At 38.5% G+C, this 17,484-nt stretch overlaps 1 protein-coding gene across 7 annotated transcripts in view; it reads left to right on the top strand.

The window, feature by feature from the left end:
- The window catches only part of CELF2 (CUGBP Elav-like family member 2), a 619,768-nt gene that overhangs the window by 564,751 nt on the left and 37,533 nt on the right, over nucleotides 1–17,484 (top strand). The gene's annotated exons all lie outside the window — the stretch shown is intronic.

Below are 17,484 nucleotides of genomic sequence, written 5' to 3'. Positions count from 1 at the left end.
TGCAAGGCAAAGACCCTCCATCGGTCCATAAACAAATGTTGTCCGCTCACTTATCCCAGGATGGGTATTTCTGGTGCATGGCTAAGAAACCACATGGGAATGGATGGCTGTGTTTTCATTTGTTTTAAGAAACAAAGTTTGAGTTGGGTTTTTCCCCAAAAAATCTTAAAGAGGAAGGTATACACAGGAGGGAGAGGTTAGGAGCTTATAAATTCAAAGATTCATAGCATTAACTGAGAACCAGAGTGTAAGAGTATTGTCTCTCATTGCCCCAAGGTGCTTCTATAGAACATACTATCCTTTCTGAATATACCTTCCCCCCACCCCCAGAAAGCTTTATTTAAATCCCATTTTTTTAAAAACTGAACTATTGATTATCTATATATTAGGTTCTTCTCCTTAAATTTGCCCCAGTTGTCCTTCCTTTCTATCTTTAAAATTCCTCGTACAGATTCAGATGGTCATACTTTTCAGTATGTCAGATAATTTTTTAAGAAAAAAAATCATTTCCCATTTCTTTATTCTGTTGTAAGAGCTCAATTATTCCAATGTGATTCCCACACCAGCCCAACCTTCCAGGTTTGATGTAGTAAAGTCTATTGTGGAGTAATAAAAGAGCAATGCATTTAGAGTTAGAAGCCCCGGGTTCAAATCCGGATTCAGCCACATGACTGTGGTCATATCCTTTAACCTCTCTGAGCCTGAGTTTCCTGTCTCTCTATAATGGGGATAATAGGATCATAGGAGCTCAGATTTCTGAGTTAAAAGGGAATCTTAAAAAAAAAGCCTAAAATAACTTAGATTTAGCGACTTGTTCAGGGAATCCAAATACTTATTCTGTTTATCTATGAGAGTTTGTGAGTGTAAAACTTCATCAGCATTCATCAGCACCACAGAAATATATTCAAATGTAGCTTTATAAGTTTTTTTCCTCAAAAACTTTGTCCCTTTATCATAAAAGGAAATGCCCTTTTTTCCTCATATCCTGGTTATAGTACCAGTTATATGCTGACGTACCTGCTGCTCAGACACTGAAGTTTACATAAATATCCCCAAAGTTCTCACTTTTTTCTCCTTCCTGAATTTTCTAGACCTTTAAGTGTAGCTTCATCCCCTTTTGTGCCCAGAATAGCAGCCCAGGGTGGAGACAAGGCTGACAGGATCATGCTGTGATTCCTTTTAAAGAGGAGACAAAAATTTTTTAAAAAAAAACAAAAACTCTTCTGACTGTTGAGTTGTTTCAGTCATCCCAGCATGCTTTATTTTATTCTGTAGCATCCTTGGGAAGAGAAGATCCTGGCCTATTTATTGCCTGAAGGTTGAGAGAATCAGAATCAATACTAAAAGACAACCACAGTTCTTTAAAGATTAAGAATCACCAGTATAGATACTATATTCTATATATATTCTATATATAGATAATATATTCTAGTTCAAGTCATCTTAGGATCCTTCTATGTTCTAAGTCTTCTATGACCTGAGACACCCCTTTCCAAGGCCATTTTCTTTTGTTCATTTCACTCCACAGCATAAGGTAGCTATCATCCAAAAGGGATGATACTTAAATATTTAGTGACCCTACCTAACAACTCTCTTATCAAGAAGAACTGAGCTAGAAAGGAATTTTGATGGTGGTTGTGTTTTTTTGACCGTGTCTTTTTCCTGAAGATGACAGCAAAAGGAAAATGTTTTCCCTTCCTTCTCTTCTCATTAACTGAAAAACCACTCTGGTAAAATGTCCTTCACTTTAACCTCAAAGTAATTTTTCTACCCTTCTGTGTATTCTGTTAACTGGAGTATTATTGCAAGTGATTTTTTTTTTCTCTCCTTTGTGTAGGAAAGCCCTCTATAATAGCTGAAAGTATTTCCCATTAAAACTGAGCTATAGTAGCAGAAGCAATTTAAATCTGCATTTCAATTATTTTTCTTAAGTGTAACTAAAAAATGTGGTGTTTAAGTGAATGTAAATTGTTTGTCTAATTTCCATCAGGGGCTGAGTCAAAGCCCCAGAAAATGTGGTTGGTAGTGTTCATGGATCTCCAGTGAGTCCAGGAGATTATATATAAAATATTCCACTTTGAAACAGCTCTTGAGGTTAATGCCATTATTTATGTTAAAAAAACAAATAAACAGGGCTAAAGACTTTACCATTAAGATGACCCAGTGAAACTGTTAAATGGCATTGTGACCTCTTTTTTTTTTCAGTCCCCCTGAGGATTCTGTAGTTTTAAAGCTGTTACTGGGTTTGTTTTTTTTTTAATACCACTTCTTAAGCTGCAGCAAAATTCATCCAGAAAGGAGAGGGACAATGCAATCCCCCAAACTATTAATTTTTTTAATAATTTTAAATTTGTAATTTCAATTTTGCATGCCCAGGAAAAGTCTCCCTAAAGCATTATTATAAATGATTTTAAACAGCCTTTGCTTAAAAAACATGAAAGATTAAGCTTTCATTTTTGTAAAAATCCCCTCAGGCAATAAATAGGTTCTTTTGTCTCATGGCCTTGAAATAAAAATTTAAATTGTTTAAATTGCCCATGGTTAGAGTAACTGTTTCATGCAATTATCAGATGATAGTGAATAAAATTGAAAATTAAATCATGAAAGAATAAAAACCAGGTAAATGCATATTATGGCTTTCATGAGTTTCTCACAGGTCTTTTGAAGCTTCACTTAATCAACTTTCTTGTCTTATATTTTGATATGATAATTGTTTCCTTTATTTACATTAATCTCTCCTATTTCATTAATTAATTCTTTGGTCATTTTTTTTCTTACCCGAATTTGAACTTGTTTTTGAGGAATGGGTTGCTGGGAATCAATATAAAGACAACAGTTGTGTAGTGTTGCTACAGCTATAGTGTTGCTACCTATCTACTGTTACCTATCTACACTTAGGTAGCTGGTGTAAGGATTAGTAAGTGTGTTTTCCTAAAGCATTTTGAGAACTATGAGTGACAGCAGTATTGCTACCATATCCCAGTATGTTTCTTGGGAATTTTTTGCTGGGCATGATGACATATGCCTATAATGTCCTCTTCTGCTGGTGGATCATTTGAGTTTGGGAGCTCTGAGCTGCAGGGGACTAAGCCAATGGAATGTCCACATCAAGTCTGGCACCAATATGGTGAACCTCTGAGAGAGAGGAGCTACCAGATTGCCTAACTAGGGGAATTGGCCCAGGTGAGAAACAGAGCGGGTTAAAGCTTCCCACACTCATCAGCAATGGGATGGATTGTACTTCAGGTCAGGAGAGTTAGGGAAACGAAGTCTCAAAAAAAAAAAAAAAACCGGAGAATTCTCCGTCTATACCATTTATTGTTACATCTAGTACATTGCTTCTTCCTGGTGAACTTTCTCTCTTTTTTTCTTTTTTTAAAATAAGAGTATTTTAAAGTTCCTCATTTGCCTCTCTGTGTTAAGATTCAATGAGGTATATACAAGAATCATAAATAATTTCTTTTGATGGTAGAAGGCATTTCACTATGCAGAGATGATTTTTTCCCAATCTGTGCATATGAAGTACTTTACTTTTCAAATAGCTTTAATTTATAACTGTAGGTAATACTTTCCCCCCCAGCTTTATAGTATTCTCTGCCTCTTTGAGATGTTTCATGTATGTCAGTTTTCAGGTAAATGGTTACAGTTCCTTTCCAGCTATCTAAGCTTAGAAAACAAAGAATGTGATTTAATGACAGTCAAGCCTACCATAGCAATGGCAAATGAGTGATTTCAACTCATAGATTTTGTGCATACATATGCAGTTTCACAGTTTAGCAGAGAGGGGGAAAAAACCAACAGTGGGCTTAGCAACCAAATGAGCAATAGGAAATAGTTATCTACAGAAGAAATCATTCTGCAACCTTCACATTTTTGAGTTTGTTGCTTACCAGTCTTATATCTTATTATCATTCATCACCCCTTATTTTATCTGTCTATTCATAATCTCTGGGTAACTCCTAAGTATCAAGAGAGGCTGATTCTAGAAGAAGGGAGGTGATTCACTTACCAAAAAGCCGTTTGTCTCTATTGCCTTATGGTGGGAGGGGGACTAGGTAAAGAAGTTGAATAATTTTATGACCAGGTTTAGGCATATCAGTTTGCCCAGTGCAAATAATTGTGACAAGCAAGGAACAAAGAATGGTTATTCTCTCTTTTGTTCCCCCCCGGGAAACCAAAGGACCATAAGTTGATGTTGGAATGACTGTAAGAGTTATCTCATTCAACTCCTTTATTTTACAGATAAACTGAGGCCCAGAAAGATTAAGTAATTTGCCTAAGGTCACACAATTAGTAAGTGGCAGAGCTGGGATTTGAACGCAGATTAATTTTTTACTCCAAATCCAGTGCTCTTTTCATTGTACCATGATGTCTCTGTCCTGGGTAGCTAGGCAGCACTGGGCTCTACCAGGAAGACTCGAGTTCAAATTTGTCCTCAAGACTCTAACTAGCTCTACAACCCTGGAAAAGTCACTTAATCTCTGTCTGTCTTAGTTTCTTCATCTGTAAAATGGGAATCATAATAGCATCTACCTCTCAGAGCTGTTTTGAGGATCAAATGAAATAATAATTATAAAGCACTTAGCACAGGGTCTGGCACAGGGTAGGCGTTTAATAAATGCTTGTTCCTTTCTTCCACTTTTCCTTACTTAATAGAATAGAAATACCATAGCTAGAGAGTTTGTGAAATCTCAATTCTTTTTTTTTTTTTTTTTTTGGTGAGGCAGTTGGGGTTAAGTGACCTGCCCAAGGTCACACAGCTAGTAAGTGTCAAGTGTCTGAGGCTGGATTTGAACTCAGGTCCTCCTAACTCCAAGGCCAGAACTCTATCCACTGTGCCACCCAGCGGCCCTGGGAATCTCAATTCTTGTAAAAGATATTTACTGAGTGCCTACTGTGACATTGGGGGAGATAACAAACATGAAAAAAAAATGTAATTACTGTACTGAGGGCGCTTACGAGGGAGAAGCACTGATTTGGGCCTAGAGGGATGGAAAGAAAACAGAGATAATTGGGAAGGTATTCCAGATATGCAAGATTATATGGGCAAATGTATGGAGGGATATAAGCATGGGAAATGATTCGGAAACTACAGATAATCCAGTTTGACTGAAGTATAAAACATGGAAAAGACATGAGTAATTTGAGCCAAGTCAAGAAAGATGGGTTGAAACCAGATTGTGGCTAACTTTGAATGACAGTTTAAGGAATTTGGATTTTATTTAATAGGCAGTAGAGAACCAACCGTTCATTAAAGAGGTGAATCCAGCAGTAGCCTGTAGGACGGAAATAAGTGGGGGGAGATTGTAGGGAGTTAGGAAAGTAAGGAATTATCCAGGCAAGATCCCAAGTTGTTAATGCCATACAATGGCATGAGTACTGGGTCTAAATCCTACCTTTGATTCTTAATGGTTATATTAGTATGGGCAGATCATTTAACCTCTCTTTGTTGTTGTTCAGTTGTTTCAGTCATGTCTGGTTGTTTGTGACCCCATTTGGAATTTTCTTGGCAGAGATACTGGAATGGTTTGCCATTTCTTTCTCCAGCTCATTTTACAAATGAGGAAACTGAGGCCAACAGAGTTAAGTGACTTGTCCAGGGTCACACAGCAAGTAAGTGTCTGAGGCCAGATTTGAACTCAGGAAGATGAGTTAGCCTGACTCCAGGCCTGGCCATTCTATCCATTGTGCCAGCTAGCTGTCCAAACCTCTCAGCCTCAATTTATTCATTTGTTTAATGAGTGTAATACACTTGCAGTACTTAGCTCATAGGATTGTGATGGGGCTCAAATGAGATAATGTATGTAAAGCACTTTACAACCTATAAAATACATATAAATGTCAGTGGTAAGTGGGTAGACCTGATTAAAGTCAGAAGGATGCCCTAAATATACTTTCCAGCCCTGTGATTATGGTATTTATTCAGTAATATACTAGACTCTTTCCATAATGCTGTTTGAAAATTGTATGAGATGAGTATCTTAAAAAGAAATTCTTTGGGAACATAACAACATAATAAAGAATATTAAGCAAAATACTGCCCAAAGTCACACAGCTAATAAATGTCTGAGGTCAAATTTGAACTCAGGTCTTCCTGACTCCAGGCCTGGCACTCTATCCACTGTACCACCTAGCTGCCCTGACGCTATCAGTAAGTATGGTGATAATTATCCTCATTTTGTAGAAAAAGTTAGAAGGAAACATAGCTAGTATATCAGTAAGATAGGATTCGAACTCTGTTCTTCCTCACTCTACATCCAGTACTCTTTCTATTCACCCCCAAAGTGCTGTCTATAACCAGATCACTGGGATGAAGTTTAAGATGAACCCACCTTCCATCCTAATTTTCTGTAAGAATCAGTTGTCTAAAAAAAAAATTTCAGGGTAAGGCCAATCACAGGACATCATTCATTAAAGCTATCATAGCAAATCCCCAAATTGTGGAAACGTGGGAGTTTTCCTGCAAGCTAGAGAGGACTGCATGGCAGTTACAGTGTTCACAAAGTAATTTTTAACAGCTGCCTCCTTTTTATATCCCAGGTCAGTTCAATACATATTTCTGCAGTCAGCAGTTCAAATCTGTCATAGTGACACTTTGTTACAGGCCAGTACACCCACCTCTCTGTCTTTGATTTGGTTCCCAGATGACCCCAAAATAACCATCACTTGTAGGTGGATAGTCTAGGCTGACAGCTTTCTTCAGGGTGAATCAATATAGATCCACGTTGGAATGTATCTTGTGAAGGTTGACTAGCAAACTACTTTGGTGCCATTCTGTAGAATAAGTGGTATTCTCTCTACCTGGATCAACTAAAAGGACCATTTCATTTTTAAAAGAACCACCTGTCCTTGAATATGAAGTTTTGAGAGATGTCTTTTCTGGTATTATTATGATGTGAGTGAAGCAAGGCCACATTTTGCTTCACAAAATATTCTTAATCTGCAAATGCAGTCATCTCCGAGATGCAGGCTATTTAATTTGTGGTTTACTCATCCCAACCCTTGTGGTCCCCATTCTCTCCCTTACCCACCTTTTTTGGGGGATTTTTGTTTGTTTTGGAGAGAAGGGAAGTGAAATTCTCTCTCTTTTCTTCTTCTCTGGCCACTCTTATAAGGCATTGGGGGAGGGGCAGAATCAAAGGCAAGTGTTAAAATGAGGTATCTTGATTGTCTGTGGATTTGAATTAGCCTTGCTGTCATATTGCCCTATTCCCTCATTACCACAGATAAAAGAAACTTGACAGCATGTTACTTGCAAGGGAGCTGCCTTTCTCAGCATTTTCTGCTTCCTCTCCAGAAGTGGTATCCAAGTGTGTCTTTACTAGAATCACTTTGGGGGTCACACGAAAGATTTATTGCTGTGACGTTTCACTTTCTGTTAACCAACATTAACAGAGTTAACAGTCAATAACCTTTACTATAAGTGAAATCCCATGATGAGGAAAATAATCCCCAACCCATCCAATGACCCACTTACTTAAAGTAATATTTGAAATAACTTAATTCCAGCGTGGCAAAATAAATCAGACATCCCCTGGGAATTTGCTGTAATGAAATCTGGCTTGTATGCCTACTCTTTCTTCTAAAAGTTTTCACAATTTGTTTATTTCTAACATTAAAAAAAATTCTATGAGTTAGATTTAGAGGAGAAAGCAGTCCATTTTTCTCCTCTTTTCAATTTAGAGTTTCACAACCGTCTCATAGAAGAAGGAAGAGCACGAAGCTCCTGACTCTGGTGTACCTTTAGGGTAAAAATTAGGGGAACAAAAAGTGGTCTTTGCTACTGTCCAGGGTGAACTGGGCACTTCTACCTTGTGGTTTCTCAGAAAAAAAGTAACTAAACCTGAGGGCATGGTGTGCAATAATTTTTAGGTATTTTGGTACTGAAAAGAACCATTTATGAAAAAGGAATCCCACCTTTGTTTAAAGGGAAAAGAGAAGCAGTCTTCCTTTCTAAAAAGTGGCTTTTTTTTTAATAGAGGATAACAACTGTCCTGTTTCTGAGATATTGTGAATTAGGGGAAAGGAAATCTACCAAAACAGTAAAAACGATTTAAAAAAAAAAGCTTCCTCCTGTCCCAGACAAATCCTGATGCTTGTACAGAATAGGAGGCTTTGCTCAAGAGGCTTTAGCAGCATTACTCTTGGTATTTGCTTCTTGAAAGAGCCAGAATAGAAGTTCAAGAAAATCAGAAGTTGGCTGGTCCAAATAGTCAGTAGGACAGCTGATTCTCTAATTCATTACAGCTTCCTGGTCTGCCAAAGGGTCATCGGTTCCTGCCAACAGCATGGCTTCCGAATGCTAGATGGGCGGTCTCAAATGGTTTATGAGACGCCCCTGACCTAGAACAGACTGGAGTCCTTAATAGTCCTGAACTAATTTAAAGCTTAATAAAGCTGCACACCTGAGGGGGTAGAGATATTTATGGTTCATCACTTCACTTGCTTTATGCAAGTAAATTCTGCCTGTGCCCTGAGCTATGATTATTGTAGTCCTTTGGGGCAGAATATCCTGCCATGCATTCTGAAGCCAGTAGTTTATTCAATGCTTTGTTTCTTTGTTTTTTGGTAGGATTTAAAAAAAAAATCTATTCTAGTTGATTTATTATTTCTTTTGTTTTCTTTTATTCTTTCAAGAGAACAGGAGCTATCTTACAGTTATTTTTCACTAACACACCATTTAAATAAGTTTTCTAGGTTTGTTTTTTAGATATATAGTTGAGCAAATCTACAGAATATTTATTCACTACATATTCATGTTGCTTGCATAGGTCTCAAAATAAGTGCCCCAAATATAAGTTGTCTCAAAACATTTGGGACACCCTACATAGTATGTAACTACCATATTCCGTAACCATATCTGAAGATATTTCTTGTCATCTCATCCTCAGTATATGTTTTTCTCATCATCTTCAAAAAGGATTTTTTGAATTTTTGAGAAGTTTTGAAGTGCTCAGTCCAGCTAGGTAATATCCCAGGAGGATGACATTAATCTGCTGCCTGTTCTCTAGAGGCCTCCTTCGTAAGGTAAATGCTGACACAGACATGCCATTCCAAACATATAAACAGCCAGATCGGAACATTAAATTCCTGTATAATTGGACAGTAAGCTATTTAGATCATACGTCAGTCAACTTAGAGGGGAATAAAAGGTAAGTACATACCTGTAAAATGAAGAGTCTCAAGACATCCTAAAGGAAGCAGTCAATTACTCTTTGATCAGCCTGACAATTACTCTCTGATAAAGCTGGCAAGGATTCGGGCAGCCTGACTTCCAATAACCATTCCCCTTTGTATTCATTCTAATGCATTGAGCAGGAGTCAGAAGACTGTGTGATCTTGGGCAAGTCATTTCATCTGTAATTCCTTTTTCACATTTGTGAAATGAGATAAATCCTATGCTACCTGTGCCCTCTTTGTGGAGACATTTTCAGAATTTCCGAGTTCCTTAGAAAGACAGCACTAGAATTCTCTTTAAACAGAGAAAGTATAATTACCATTGTTGTTAGGAAAAGTAATCATGACTGTAACCATTACATAGAGGGGATTTTTTTTTTTTTTTGTTCAGATACAGGACAAACCAGATGGCCTTTGATATTCTCCGATTCTATCAAAGTACGAGCTAGGATTATTTTTGGATCAAGGCATGCATGGATCCTGCCCTCTACTCTCCCTAAAAATATACACACGTAAAGAAACTAAAAGGAGTTCAAACAGAACCAGGTGTAGTGATAGGCGAGCTACACAGCCACCTAGGGTGCAACACTTTCATGGTAGGGATAAGAGGAAGCACAAAAGACATTATTTTTAAAAATAGTCATTTTTTTGTAAATGTACATATTTTGATGCCAGAAAATTCTACTCTCCATGACACATAGGTATTTATCCCCTGATAAATACACTGGCTCCTTACCTATGACATGTTATCTCCTCCCTCCCTGCCGTTGCACTGGCTGTACCTCATGCCTGAAATGCTCTCCCTCCTCACGTCAACCTCTTAGTTTTCTTGGCTTCCTTTGAGATTCATCTCAAATCCCACCTTCTGTAGGCCTTTTCCCTTGTCCCCTACTTACTAATGCTTTCCCCTCCTAGATCATCTTCCTTCTCTATATATACCTAATTATTTTCAATTGTTTTTCTTTATTAGAATGTGAGCTTCTGGAGGACAAGAACTGTTTTTGCCTTTCCTTGTATCTGTGGCATTCCTAGAGCACAGTAAATAAATGTTTGTTGACTAACTGGCTGCAGTGAAAACTGAAAGCCTCCTGTGGACAATGATACCCAAGAAATGTGATTTTCAAATTAGGGAGGGGATGATCTTCAGACCTCGCCTGGGCACACAAGTGTCTTGTCCCAATTCTAATTTCAGAGAGAAAATAATGCCCTCCATTAAGCACGAGTACAAATGAAGTGAAAATACTCTCTCTTCCCCCAGTTCTTCCTGTTTGCTGCATTGCTGAAGATGTTGACAGGGGAATTTTCCACATTAGTTCAAATTTGACTTGAGGTTACAAAACCAACATAGCCTACTTACCAAAGACAAAATGGAACTGTTGGGTTAAATGGAGCAAGATAACAGTATCCAAGCAGGGCTTTCTTGTAGTTATCACCATTCAGGGTCATGTACCAAGGCCCTTGGAGAGTTATTTGCTTTTATTTCAGGAAATGTGCTGGATTTGGGCTCTGCAAGGAGCCCGAGAAAAACCTGTGGTTGGTCATTTACAATGGAGGCAGCCTTGCTGAACTGCCTGCTTAAACAGATTGAGACTGGCATGCACAGCTTCAGAAATCTGTATCTGCGCTTCATGATCTTTTGCCCTTTGCCAAGCCATGGGGCCATAACAACCCAGGGAAGACATGACTTAGCAAACTGGGTTGCATAGAAAACCCTCTACAGGACTCAAGTGTTGTTTGCATTTTCTTTTTTTCTCTCTGGAGTCAAAGGTCATTCCACTCTAGGGACCCACCCCTTGGCAAAGAGGAAGGAGGTCAGTCTCTTGACTTTTCCCCTAAGAACACATTTCACTCACTGTCACCTATCAGTTGACTGGTTCCATTGTGAACACTGGTCATTAGGAAGAAAGACTGGAATCTATCGTCAGTGAGTAGGAACTGGAAATGCCCAAGTTAAAGACTGCTTTTCTCCTTCTCAGGTTCTAGTCTCATGGGTAAGCTACTACATTTCTATCACGCAGGTATCTTGTACCAACAACATCGAGCTTTATATGCATAGGAAAGTACATGAAAGATACCATGACCAGCTAAAGCCCAGAAGAGGAGGAGAGGTCAGGTTGACATCCCTTGCTGTAGAATCACGTTAACTGGACTTATTGTACAAGGCAGGTCTTTTCGGACATTTGACCCAACACAGCCCCTATCTCGCTTCATTGTCCGTCTTCAGAGGCACTAAAATAAGGTCGGGGTCAAAGTATCCAACCTGTGGACTGGTAATCGAGATTTTCACCCAGAAAACTTCCCCAAAAACAGTGCAAACAAGCCATTGGAAATAAATGGGGAAAGAGCAATGAAGGACATGGTAGAACTATTTGGGGCACTAAGACGTTATAGTGCATGCTCATTTATGGACTCATATTTTTATGGACGTTTATATATTTATACATTGCATAAATAATTATATATAATTAAATACTATATAAAATGTAAGTAATTATATATTATTTTTAATTTACATATTAACTTCCAAAGGTAGTATATAAGGAGACCTAAAAGTGATTCAAGATTAAAACAATAAAGTACAATAATAATAATAATAATAACTAAATAGTGCTTTAAGGTTTGCAGAGCACTTTACAAATATTATCTCATTTGATCCCCACAACAATCCAGAGAGGTATGGACTATTATTATCCCCATTTTACAGATGAGAAACTGAGGACAATAAAGCTAAAGGGAACTTTCACGGTCACACAGCTAACAAGTGTCTGAGGCTGGATTTGAACTCAGGTCTTCCTGACTCCAGGTCCAGCATTCTATCCACTGTACCTCTAGAACTACCTCTAAAAAAAAACCCACTGTCAATTGATTCTTTAGAAGCTTAGAGTGTAGAAAACTTGGATTTCACCTGAGAATATCTTTAGCAAACTACACCCACTAGAAATTACTAAACTATACTCTCTTTGGCTATAAACTTTGTGTCTTCCCGTTGGCCTAGTACAGGCTCCTGTTTAATAATTGTTGGCAGGATTGCGTTATTCTCATCTGACTAGTGCTGCACCCAACTGTGAGAACTGAGTTGCATCAAGAAAAAGTTAAGAGATACATGTACAAGAAAAAAAGACTTTTTGCTGAGATAAAATGAGATAAAATACCATAAAATCTTTTCTCTATCATCAAACAGCTTTTCCTACCCTGTCATTCCCAGGCAAACACACACACGCACACACACGCACACACACACACACACCCCTCAAAAACACAAAAGCCCATCTTCTGGGGAATAAATTAAAAATGGAGGTGTGGTTATCATGGAATAATTAGACCCCATGGGAATAGAGATGCTCTGCGTTTTGTTAATGCCCCCAAGTTGTGATTAGCTAATAATGATGGGGCCTCTGTCATTGCTTAATTATTCTACCTCCTCGCAATGTTCCCTGCACAGTTGGAACACAGGAACCAAGATCATTTCAGGCAGACAGGCAACCACAGGCTCCAGAGTCCTGTGTGTGTTTGGTCAATGCAGGCAATTTTCTCTGTGTTTACAATTATTTTATTTCCTAAACCACAAAGCCGCTGTGCTTTCACCACCTAATTGTTCCATGGAAAGCATTTAATGAATGCACTGAAGGCAGATTCTTGCTGCTTTGTGTTACTTTTTTTTGTTGTTGTTGTCACTGTTAGTGTGGCTTTTATTTTTTAATCTATTGCCATCCAGGGGGAATAGATCTAAGGAAAAGTGAATTTAAAAGGCAATTTGAGGAAATAGATAGATAGATAGATAGATACACACACTTCCTGGAAACCACACTATGTTGCCTAATAAGCATATTTGGGGGCCACAGTAGAGTGCTGAGCCATAAAAAACTTAAAATTAATTCATTTAATAAACATTTACTAAGTTCTTAATATACACAATGCATCATACTAGTTGCTGAGAAAGATACGAAGAGAAGAGACAGGGTAAGCCGAGACTGGAAATTCGAAGACCTTAGTTCAGATTCCAATTTTGCCATGTGCTAACGGTGTGAACTTCAGCCAGTTGTTAAATCTCCCTGAATCACTTTTTCTGAGACATGGATAACCTAGAGAGGGTCTGGAAGAGGGTTAACAGGCTAGAGAAGGGCCTTGTGTTCGTGATACAAGGATAGGGCAGTATATTTAGCCTGGAGAAAAGACTACTTAGGGAAAACTTAATGGCCACATTCAAGTGTGGCCTGCTTTAAGAGATAGTAGATTCCCTCTTCTTGAAGATCCTCAAGTAGAAACTGAACAACCCCTTCTCAGGTGTATCTTTGTAGGGATTCCTGGGTATATGTGTATGGACTGGAAAACTTCCAACTCTCCTATTCTGAAATCTTATGGTTTTTTTTTTTTTTGGTCTGTACATTGGGGAAGGTGACATTTGTACCATCTCCCTCACTCAGTCGTTGTGGGTTCAAGGGATAGGAACGTGATTTAATTGGCATAAGGAACTCCCCCTACCAAGAAAGGTCAGAACTTCCTTTGTAACTAGGAGCCTTAGAGGTTCTCCTAGGACACTAAGGGAAACAAAGTGACTTGCCCAAGATCACTCACGCAGAGCATTTCAGGTGTGAGACTTGAACTCATTTCTTACTTGCTCGAGACCAGCTTTCCATCACTTCCTTCCATCATACACTTCCCTCTCTGTCATTCCTGGGATCAAATGAGATAGTACATGTAAAGTGCTTTGTAAAACTATGTAAAGGTAAGCTATTATTATTTTAACAAGAATCCCTGCCCTCATGAAGCTTACAGTCTAGTAGAGGGAGACATGACAAGTATGCAAATAAACCTAATACAAATTAAAATATTGGAAATGAATAAGAGTTTGAGGTAAAGTTACAGGAAATCAGATGAGGGAGAAATAAATTATCTGAGCCTAAGTGGGAAACAGAGATAAAAGTATAATGATAATGAAAGGACAAGGAAAAAATGCCTTCAAGAGTAAGGAAACAAAACAGATATTATGCAATAATATGGAGCTGCCCAGCCTTCACTGTACCTGTGTACTTTGGGGAGCAAGTCCCATGAATGTCATGTGTTGGTAGTAGCTGCTGACAGCCAGGAAAAGTAGCTAATATATCAGAGAGGAGATGGGGGAAAGGAAGTAATTAGAGTCAAGTCTGATAATTGGATTCCTGCTTTAGAGAGCTTCTATATGTATTAGAATGTGTTAGAGTCTTCTAATTTCCAATCAAAGGCAACTGAATGAGATAACATTATGTTGGGAGAAAAGGTGAGTAAACAAACTCTCATTCAGGAGCCCTCAGTGTAGTGGGCTACATTTATGTTTCTACCTGTACCCCATGCTCCCCTTTTATACAAAAAGTGCCAATAGGTCTCCCATCAAGAGAAAAAAATTTGTTTAAGAAGATCTATTTGAATGAGAAAGACATGCAGGAACCAGAGAATAATAATGAAGATAGCTAATATTTATAGAATGCTTACTATGTGCCATGCACTGTGCTAAATACTTTACACATTCTCATGTGATTCTCATAACAACCCAAGGAGGTGGATGGTATTATCACCATTTTACAGATGAGGAAACTGAAGCAAACAGAGGTTAAATAACTTGCCCAGGGTCCCGTGAAACTAGTGTCTGAGGCTGGATTTGAGACCTCCTGGCTCAGCATTCTATCTACTGTACCACCTCATTCCCTAGAAGAAAAATGGAGAGTACTGGATAAGGATCAATAAAGGGAAATTTGTTGTGATATTGTTATGGGGCTCTCACTGAATAACAGAATTAAAGTAGTATTCCAGCCTTTGCCTGCAAATCTCAAATGAAGGAGAATCCATTTTATTTTCTAGACCTAGACAGAAAGAGAAGTATCTGATAAGTTCTGGAAAGTTCATAAATTTGCCTCAAGAGCTGTGAAGTAATAGTAGGTCACAACAGAAATCTATTCATCTGCTAGAGTTCACCTGTTTTATGTGAGGCATTGCATTCAAGTCTTGCTATAAATCTGGGAGTGCCTTTTGTTTCTATGTTATGCTTTGCATTAGTAAAAATTGGAACATACGTTGCCATTCTGACACATATCATTAGTTGGACTTAGGGACCTATTTATACTACCAACAAATGGCACTAGGGTTTGTATGGAAAGTGTGATAGGTTTGGAAAAAAAACTTGAGGATGAGCCATCATGGACTCTTAGAGCAAAACAGGACCTTAATATTCATCTATCCCGAGGTGACACCGAAAGTAGAAATCTTTATTAAATTATAGAAGTCACACTTCTAGTGACTCAGAGCTTACTACATCCTTCATATAGAGATAGGGTTTCCAGTTCTTCCAATTGTAGTGAAAAGTGCACTCAATGGATTTGGAGTTATAAAGGCTGCGTCAAAATCCTGGCTCTGCCCCTTACTGGTCATATGACCCCAAAAAACTCATTTCACGCCTTTGAGGCTCAATTTCTTTAGCTGAAAATGATAGTAACACAATACCATCTTATTCTGTCAACCTTCAAGAGTTTACTTTTACATGAGTTATTTTTTATCATTATGTAGTCCATTTTCAAAGAGCCGTGATTGAAACAAAGCAACATAGAGGAAAAAATTTGCCTCTTTGTAGTTTTTCCTCATTGATTATGATTCTGCCATCTGGAGCGGGAGTTGGCAAATTATAGCCACACGAGCCAATCTAGCCTGCCACTTGTTTTTATATGGCCCACGAGCTTATCAACTCAGGGGTCATACAAAAACAGGTAGCGTGGTCCATGGGCTGTAGTTTGCCAATTTCTGTTTTAGAATACCATATAATAAACCTATCCCCTCTTCCACATGACGGCTTATCAAATATTTTTAAATTTCTATAATGTTACCATCCTCCTATTCACCCACTGCCAGTTTCTCCTCTACAATAAATATCTCCAGGTCCTAAGGGAAGCACCAGGGGACAGTGGTTAACTAATGCCAGAAGACCTATTCTCAAATCCCATCTCTGACATTTACTAGCTGTGTGACCTTGAGCTAGTCATTTAACTTCATGGAGCCTTAGTTTCTTCATCTGCAAAAAGAGGGGGCTGCATTAGCCCGTGAAGCCCCTTCTACCTCTTGATCTGTGAACCTAGGATCCTTCAACCATTTCTCAAGGGGCATGGCTCCCAAACATGTCACTCTCCTAATTTGCTGCCTCTGGATACACTCAGAATCTTATGTTTAAGTCTGATGGAGGATCAAGTTTTATGAAGAAGGTACCGCATTTAGTCCCTATAGTTACCTACCTTCTTAAGCAATGGACTTCAAGGATGTTTTTTTTGGATAGGTCCAAGATTCAGAAGTTTTTCATTACATTCCTAAACATCCACATATTGTTCCTAGTTCTTCCGTCCAGGGGTCAGGAAAGTAAGTCAAAACCTTCTTCCACAGAATGGCCTTACAAATACTTAAAGGCAGTCATATCTTTCTCAGGTCATCTTCTCCCTAGACTATATCCATTCTTTTTCCAACTGTTCTCCCAAGTGATTTTCCTTCAGCACAGATCTGATTCTGTCACTCCCCTACTCTATTTAACTTTGGTGGCTCCCTAGTACTTCTAGGATAATATATCATTTGCTCTCTTAAACTTTTAAACTCCTTCACAACCTGGCCTCAGCCTATCTTCTAAGCCTCATGATGCATTATGCCCCTTCTTGCAGTCTCCAGTCCATTCATTTTAGCCTTTCCTGTTCCTCACATGACACTCCATCTCCCAACTCTGAGACCTTGCATTAGCCAAAATGGAGCCAAATATGGTGAGCCTCTAAGAGAGAGGAGCTACCAGACTGCCTAAGTAGGGCCTAAGTGAGAAACAGAGCAGGTCAAAACTCCTGTCTTTCTTCCTTCAGCCTTTCCTCTTCCCCTTGATTGCTAAAGTCATCCCCCTTAACTATCTTGTGTTTAACAACAACGTATTTATTTATTTAGATTTATTCTCTTTGTGGTCTATGTAAACTTATATAGGTATTTATTATCTCCCCTGATTGAATCTAAGCTTGAGTTCAGGAATTGTTTCATTCTTCGTGTTTCTGTCCCCAGTGCCTGGCCTATAGTTGGCACTTCAAAGCTTGTTGATTGATTGATATGGAATAATCCCAAGACTTTTCCCCATCCTCGTTTTTTCCTCTTGTACATTCCCTCCAAGCCTGCCTTCAAATATGGCACTCCAAACTGAATGTAATACTCCAGTTGTCTGTGGTCTTAAAGGGTTAGAGTACACTGATTACTTTCCTAGTGCTGAATACCATATGTCTTTCTTCATGCAGCTTAAAATTGCATTAGCTTTTTTGACAGTGAGAG

Source organism: Vombatus ursinus, unplaced genomic scaffold (assembly GCF_900497805.2).
Source record: "Vombatus ursinus unplaced genomic scaffold, bare-nosed wombat genome assembly UNPS02014830.1, whole genome shotgun sequence".
In the NCBI taxonomy this organism is placed as follows: Eukaryota; Metazoa; Chordata; class Mammalia; order Diprotodontia; family Vombatidae; genus Vombatus; species Vombatus ursinus.
Note: the sequence above shows the minus strand (reverse complement) of the source record. Positions and strands in the feature narration are given on the sequence as shown.